The sequence below is a fragment of the Lipotes vexillifer genome, unplaced genomic scaffold (assembly GCF_000442215.2).
Source record: "Lipotes vexillifer unplaced genomic scaffold, Lipotes_vexillifer_v1.1 scaffold913, whole genome shotgun sequence".
Taxonomy (NCBI): Eukaryota; Metazoa; Chordata; class Mammalia; order Artiodactyla; family Lipotidae; genus Lipotes; species Lipotes vexillifer.
Window position 1 is genome coordinate 2,761 of NW_006798474.1, and position 8,663 is coordinate 11,423.

Genomic DNA, 8,663 nt, shown 5'->3' on the forward strand with positions numbered 1-8,663 from the left:
TCAGCAGGATGGAGGGCACAGGGAAATGTTTTTTTCCTAAAGATTGTGAAACTAGTAGAGATTTTGCTCTGCCTTTTATAAGTTTATTTTATTTTTTTTATTTTTGCAGTATGCGGGCCTCTGACTGTTGTGGCCTCTCCTGTTGTGGAGCACAGGCTCCGGATGCACAGGCTCAGCGGCCATGGTTCACAGGCCCAGCCACTCCACAGCGTGTGGGATCTTCCCGGACCGGGGCACAAACCCGTGTCCCCTGCATCGGCAGGAGGGACTCTCAATACTGCGCCACAAGGGAAGCCCTATTAAGAGTTTTAATTCATCATGGATAATCTGTCGGCAGAAGAAATTCAGCTGAGGGCTAATCAGGTTACTGATGAGTCTCTGGAAGGTACAAGGAGAATCCTGGGTTTAGACATTGAGTCTCAGGATGCACGAATCAAGACTATCACTATGCTGGATGAACAAGGGGAACAACTAAAACACATAGAAGAAGGCATGGACCAAATAAACGAAGACATGAGAGAAGCAGAGAAGACTTTAACAGAACTAAACTAGTGCTGTGGTCTTTGTATATGCCTATGTAATAGTATTAACAAATGATGCCAGGGAAGACAAAATGGACGAGAACCTGAATCAAGTGGGCAGTATCCTAGGAAATCTAAAAAACATGGCCCTGGACATGGGCAATGAGATTGAGGCTCAAAATCGACAAATAGAACGGATCACAGAAAAGGCTGACACCAACAAAGGTCGTATTGACAATGCCAATGCCAGAGCAAAGAAAGTCATTCACAGCTAAAGCTACTGCTGTACTTCTTTATCATTTATTCACTTCCCTAGCTCCTCCTTCAAAGTCACTACCTTTCCGGAGTTTGAAATTTTGTTTCCACACTCTTCTAATCGGAGATGATGTGGAAGAAGATCTAGGAGTAACAGCCCCCCTATTCTTTTATTTTCTCTTTTTCCCTTGAGGGTAGACTGCTGCTTAGTTTTCCTTCTAGTATTTTCTTTCTCAGTCCACACTCTTAGGTTGGTATCCATACATCATATATGGTGTTGTTTTTCATTCTCTCCATTTACTTAGCAGGTTCTTCTGCTTTCAAAATTTGGAAGCATTGCCAAACACAGCCATGTAAAAGGAAGCTGGGGGCACTGGGGCCAGGCACAAGGAGGAGAGGCAAGAGATAAGAGGTTGTTACCTCAGTAAAATCTGCAGACCCTAAAGCCCAAAGCTGCATAACCACAGTGAAGATCTAGTTGGGTTTAATTTCTATTTAAGTTGCAGTTATTGCCAATTTAGGCCAATGCTTGGTTTTGGAGTCTGCATACACAATATTTTTGTTATACATCACAACTTTGCAACCTCTGCTTCAAAAAAGAATTCAATGAGTTTTCTTAAAGTGAGCTTAATTTCTGAACTCTTGGTGATTCATTTATGTACATAAATTCTATGATCCCATTTCATTTTGCACCATATAGGAATACATGGTATAAATGAATGGCTTTTTATTTTCATATTATTAGTACTATCATTTGGACTTCCCTGGTGGCACAGTGGTTAAGAATCCATCTGCCAAAGCAGGGGACACGGGTTCAAGCCCTGGTCCGAGAAGATCCCACATGCCGTGGAGCAACTAAGCCCATGAGCCACAACTACTGAGCCTGTACTCTAGAGCCCGTGAGCCACAGCTACTGAGCCCACGTGCCTAAAGCCTGTGCTCTGCAACAAGAGAAGCCACCGCAATGAGAAGCCTGCGTACCACAGTGAAGAGTAGCCCCCACTCACCACAACTAGAGAAAGCCCGCATGTAGCAGTGAAGACCCAACGCAGCCAAAATAAATTAATTAATTAAAAAAAATAGTATCATGGTCCCATTACAGGCCTATTAACTTCATAAATGTGTCATTAGTCTTTGAAGAAAAAAATATGTAAATATGTATATATAATATGATAATTTCTCTCTACAGCAGGGCTTAAAATTTTTTTGAAAAGTTTGACAAAGTATATTACATGAATTCAGATTTACCTCAATGCCAAGAATTATGTTTAGATAGGAAAAAAGAAACTTGTTTTGATCTCAGGTAGAAAATGGTTAGATTACTTTGAGTTTTATGTAGCTTTAAACTTTTTTTAAAACTAGAATTTATTCTGTTTAAAAATGATTTAGAAAATTATGTCTTTGGTTTACTTATTGATGACTGCACTATCATTCTCTTAGCCTTTTGTATTCAACTTCCAGAATCACATTTGTTTAGATCTTGAACCGTGTTATAAGAATTTGATTGGTATTTGTCACCTTTATTTAAAAACTAGCTTCTGCACACTTCAAAGCTATTGATGTCGATTGATTTGACCAATAACCACTGTTTGATCCTTACAATTAAATTTTGTAACTTAGGAAACTGTTTTTTGAAATAAGTGATGTGCTTCTGTGACTAGTTTTTGGGGGGTGGAAAGCAATAATTTTGTCAACTCTTATTTGACAAACTGAATAAAGCAAAGATCCATAAATAAAAAAAGAAAGAAAGAAATATGGATAGAAGGGAAGAGGGAATCAATAATAAACTAGCCAGGTAAATATGTCTTAAACAATAGGTTTTAAGTAGACCTAGTATCATTAAGATATTAGTTATTCATAAATTAATGTATACATTTAATGTGATCCCAATTAAAATAACAACAGTTTTGGTTTTCATTCTTGTTTTGGTGAGTGGTGAGGTGCTTTAGTCAAGCCAATTCGAAAGTTCACATGTAAAATAAACAAAAAAATTTAGTAAAACTCTGAATAAAGGAGCAATCAAGAGTAATGGCTCCTACCTGATAGTAAACATTCACATCCCTCTCATGTGCCCAGTATATTCACCCCATTCTAATATCCCCCAAAACCTTAACTCATTCCAGCATCAACTCTAAGCTCAAACTCTCACCTAAATATCATCAACATAAAAGGTCCCAAATCTCATCATCTAAATAAGGCATGGGTGAGACTCTGGGTAGTATGGTCCATGCCTGGAAAAACTGTCTCCCCATCTGTGGACCTATGAAACTAGAAAACAACCTTTTGTAATATGGAAGAATCTTTTGTATTCTGTTACAAGTTAATCACTAAAGGGATGTTGCCTATAAGCTTAAATTATACATAATGGCATATCTCTGGGAACCCTGCTTTCCAGGTAATGAGCATTAAGCTAAAATACCTTTGTTTAGCTCACAGGAAACATCCTGATCAGGACCACCTGTGAATGACTGCAGGGAGGAAAATATTAACACATCCCCTCCAGAGGCTGATGGAAACTAGGAACTGTTTGACTTTACTCCCTGCCCTTTTAGTATAAAAGAAGCCTGAATTCTAACTCAGGCAAGTTGGTTCTTTGGGGCACAAGCCCACCATCTTCTCGGTCTGCTGGCTTTCCAAATAAAGTCATATTCCTTGCCCCTACAACTCGTCTCTTGATTATTGGCCTGTCGTGCAGCGAGCAGTATGGTCTTAGACTTGGTAACACTTTCTCCTACAGAATAGAGTGGTGGTACAGGTACAGAATAGACATTCTCATTTTCATCTAAGAATGGAAAGGGGTCACCAAGCAACTCTAAGCCCAGCAAGACAAATCCCATTAGGTTTCAATGAAGATTCTCTGTGGCTTGATGCCCTGTCCTTTGGGCCCATAGTGGTGGCCTTGTTGGCCCCTGGCCCTAGGCCTGTGTCTCTGGGCTCTACTTCCATGCCCACACTCTGTCTTTGGAACTGTTCATCTCTTTTCCTGAAGGGCAGCCCATGTTTGTAGCCAAGTAGTTCTATCAGTCCCATGTCCTGTTTGTAAAATCTCAAGAGTTTAATAGCCTCCCTTCATTACTTCCTGTCTCTGTTCCCTTCAGTCCAAGCTGGCAGTGTTTCTGCTGATGTAACATTCTCAAAAACCCCATTGGTCTTTGGTGCATGTCACGGGGGTCTACTCCATTAGGCAAAAGAGTTCTTCACTGAATCTCCCCGTATAACCCCATCTCTATTCCAGGCTTCTGCTGAGATGGTTGAGTGGACCCAGGAGTCACCTACATAATCTCTTCTGCAACACGTTTTCCAGCCACACCTTGGCCCTCTCTCCCCAGCACACTTTCCCCAAAAAATGAATTTCCTCGTTTCTTCATACTTTGTAATCTGGATTGGCTTGAAACACTCCAAATAATCAAGGGCTGGTTCCTTTTTGCCTAGTAGTTCCTTGTTCAATTTCTCTCTTTCCTCAGGCATTTTACTATCAGCAGGCAGGAGCTTTGCTTGGAAATCTCTTTAGCTCCATATCCAAGTTTATTGCGTGTAAGTTCTATTTTCCACCCAGAATGAAAGAACACAATTCAGCCAAGTTTTCTGCCACTTTATAACAAAAAATACCTTTTCTCCAATTTCCAATAAAATGTTCCTCATTTCCTTTTAAAGTCTCACCAGAGAGATTTATATTTATAATTATATTTATATCAAGATTCTATTCATGAACAATAGGATGTTCATGATGAGACGCTTTCCTTACAATGCTTTTGACTTCTCTCTGAGCTCTCACCAGAATCACCTTTAACATCATATTTCTACTTTCTCATCAAGATGATCTAGGCTTTTCCAATCACCAACCTCTAAATTCTCCTAGCCTTTACTCATTACCTAAATTCAAAGCCACTTCCACATTTTTAGGTATCTGTTACTATGGCACCTTAGTTCCCAGTACCAGAATCTGTATTAGTTTCCTAGGGGCTGCCAAAACAAATTTTCACAAACTTGGTGGCTTAAAACAACAGAATTGTTTTCTCTCTACAGTTTTGGAAGGCCAGAAGTCAAAAAATCAAGGTTTGGGCAAGGTTAGTTCCTTCTGCAGGCTCTGAGGGACTATCTGTTCCATACCTTTCCCCTAGTTTCTGGTGGTTGCTGGCAATCCTTGGCATTTCCTGGATTGATCACTCAAATCTCTGCCTCCGTCTCCACATGGTGTTCTCTTTTGCGTCTCTGTGTGTGTTCTTATGTTTCTTATAAGGACAATCTCATTTGATTTAGAGACCATTCTCACCTAATAGGATCTCATCATAATCCTTACCTTAATTACATCTGCAAATACCCCATTGCCAAATACATCACATTCTGAGGTTCTGGGAGGACATGAATTTTGAGGGGACACTATTCAACCCATTATGGTTAGTTATACTTCAAGAAAATTATTATTTTTAAAAAGTTGCCAGAGCTTGCTTATATAAGATAGATAAGATAGTGTATTAGGGAATTTTTCTCCTACTGAAATGTTCTTCTCTAGCCTGTTTGGCCCATTTTAAAATCCTGTTATCCACATGGTGATTTAAAATGATCCTCCTTTTCTGCCAAGTAAATTAGAATTTGTCTCATTATGCCCCCAGTGTTGAATTTTCCTTTTGATCTGATTGACTTCTGAAGTGATAAGTTCACAATTTGTTTTGGTACTTTGAGCATATAGTTGCTGCTTTACACATCAGAGCTTAAGGTCCCCTGAGGGGTTTCTGTGATTTTCCCAGGAATCTTAACAGTAAGTTTCATTCATATTTTCACACCCTATTTACTATTACTTTTCAGACTCCAGTTTATTCTACCAATTTGTTGCATTTTCGTTGATGTGTATACTCTATTTCTCCCTCTCTTGGTCTCTCTGTGGAGTACAGAATGGCTGTGCACTGCTTTTCTCTGTTACGTGGTGCTGGTGTGACTGGACCCCTCACTAAAGAAGACTCCCTACCCTTCCTGCTGGTTTCTCCTCAAATTTATCAGTTATAAAAATATTCACCTCATAGCAGACCTTATTATGAGGTCTAACATAACACTTGTAGCCTCAATAAAGCCTTTTTTTTTTTTTTTTTTTTTTTTTTGTGGTACGCGGGCCTCTCACTGTCGTGGCCTCTCCCGTTGCAGAGCACAGGCTCCAGACGCGCAGGCTCAGCGGCCATGGCTCACGGGCCCAGCTGCTCCGCGGCATGTGGGATCTTCCCGGACCGGGGCACGAACCTGTGTCCCCTGCATCGGCAGGCGGACTCTCAACCACTGCGCCACCAGGGAAGTCCAATAAAGCCATTTTTAAAACACTTGTAATTCCCCAACATTTCATGAAATAAGCAGCTCCATGTTTTTTTAAATGTTTCCAATATCATGATTTCATCTTTTTGTTATGCTACCTGACCGTGACCGATGTTAATGTTGTGGAGGTTGCTTTCTGATACAAACTAAGTTATAAGAACTTATTTATGGTCAGGAGTATATAGGCAACTTGTGGGCCAAATTCTTTCCGTCTCTTTCAACATTTTATCCAGCCAAGTACATATACATATCAAAATGCAACCACCAGTGTCATATAACACTCTGACCTGCTTCCAAATCGAGTTCTGTCCTTTTATCTCATAACATGGCTGTTACCATCCTGTCCAGAGCCAAGTGTTCCTTGATAATATGCATATCCTTATCCTTTCCAGCCTCTGCATGGAAATCCCTGGAGAAGAAGGCTGGTGTAAACATTCCTAGGTTCATGAAAGTGGTATCAACAGTGTTTGACACATGAACAAAGTATGTGTGCACTTCTGATGGAAGTTGGGAGAAAATGTGAAAGAGTGTAATTGATGTAGTACCAAATGAAATAAAATATAATAGTTCTTCAATGGAACTAGCATGATCTTGATCTACAAGATTTTTAAATCAGGGATATATATATATATGAGAATTAGAGCAAAAATGAGTGGGGATTTTTTGTTTTGTTCTTGAGCTCATAGAGGAGTTGTTAAGAAGACTCTTAAAATCATATCATGGAGGTGCTACACCCACAAAGTGCTGTCCTTTTGGTTTTTTATGAGACAGAAATATATATATATATATATATGTATATACAAAAAACCTTTTTATGTATTTCCCTCTCATAAAAATATATATATATACTACATTAACATTATAGTAAATTATCATATACTATGAAATATTAGTATTACATTATTATACAGTATTATCATATTAAATTAATATATATTATGTATATTACATTAATAATATCTATATTTCCCATATATATAACCTTTATATCTATATATACAGAGAGAGATATACACATAACCTTAATTGTTCTGGGGCTAGTATTTCTTGCAATTGAGTGCAGTTTCCAGTTTTTCACTCCCATTCTTGCTTCCCCTCAAAGAGTAGTTCTTATGCTTACATAGAAGTTACTAACAATCTCAACATAATTCCCTACTTCTCTTCTTGATATAGATAGACAGATACAGATAAATATATAGATATAGGTATAAATATAGATATGGATAAAACCAATCAACATTACATTGTATAACTGTGTGATGATGAAATGCAAATTTATTTTTATTTATATTCTCATATAAAACATCAATAAAATAAGTTCCATGTAAGTCAAAAAATGTATAAAAACTAAATAAATATTCATGCCAGTGACGTCAGGTATGGTTATGCTGTGGTATAAAAACTCCAAAAATCTTAGCTGTTAAACAACAAAACTGATTTCTTAGTTATATATGTCAAATACATATCATATAGGTTGGCAAGGACAGGCAGGCAAGACTTGACTGAGACCAAGAGATTTGATCTCCAGTGATTTTTTTTAATGATCTCTCTCATTGAGAAGGGTGGTGTTTGTCTAAAAAACCTTCTCTGAGAGCTTTGTCCTTCAAAGCTCATGAATCTATGTAACATCTCAACGGCAGTAAAGAAAAGTGTGTGCTTCTACGTGAAACTGGCTTGAATATTTAGATGAAAAGAACACAGTTTAAGTTTTAAACAAAGTGAATACTCTCTACCTACAAGGGGGAGAGCTCAATGGACATGTAACTACAATCTTGGTATTAGAAATACATCTTCTCAAAATAACATTACAGAAATACAACTTGAATTTGCTAAAATAAACAAAAAGAGATTGTTTCTCTTTTCTCTGCTTCCCTATATGTGTGTACTTTATTCTTATCCTCCTGGGTGGGATGGCTTTTTTGTTCCTTCAATGAATGTGGGTACCTAAGATTATGTCTTTTGTTCACAAGATGAATCAGATGGGAGTGGGGAAGTGAAACATTTTAGTCTCATTTTAGATTCCTAGGGAAGAATCCTGATCATCCAGCCCTAGGTCAGAAGCTCATCCCTGATGAATCAACCAGGGGTTCGTCAGCTAAGAATATGACACCTTCTGTAGAGATCATGTGGATGGAAGGCATTTCAGAGATGAACAGGGTAGAAAGTGTCTCCCAAAAAGAGAACACTGGGCAGATAGAACAATAAGTGTCCAGAAAAAGAACAAGACCCAGAAAAGAAGGTGAGTTACACATCACTGAAGAGTTAGCCAGAAGGACAATTTCATCTAATAGACATTGGGGGTTCAGGGGAAAGGAGTGGTCACAGGTCATTGTTATCAAATGATGCAAGGACTCGGGATGTCTTCTTCATCTCCCAAGGGAGCTTGAGACCTAAACTGAAGAGCACTCCTTGCATCAGCAGTAGGTAGATACCACCTTCCCCACATCCACCCTCCTCTTCCTCCTTCCTTTCATTAGGAGTTCCTAAATGGGCACATTGGTCTGAATTTTGCCCATTGCCTCCACTGCATAGTATTTTCTTGTTGCTTTAATTTTCTAATTTTTGTACATGCAGTGTATTTTCTAG

General features: G+C 38.6%; 1 pseudogene; it reads left to right on the plus strand.

Moving 5' to 3' along the window:
- Positions 1 to 318: 318 nt before the first annotated feature.
- On the plus strand, positions 319 to 796 carry LOC103085492 (synaptosomal-associated protein 23 pseudogene; annotated as a pseudogene).
- The last annotated feature ends 7,867 nt before the right edge of the window (positions 797 to 8,663 follow it).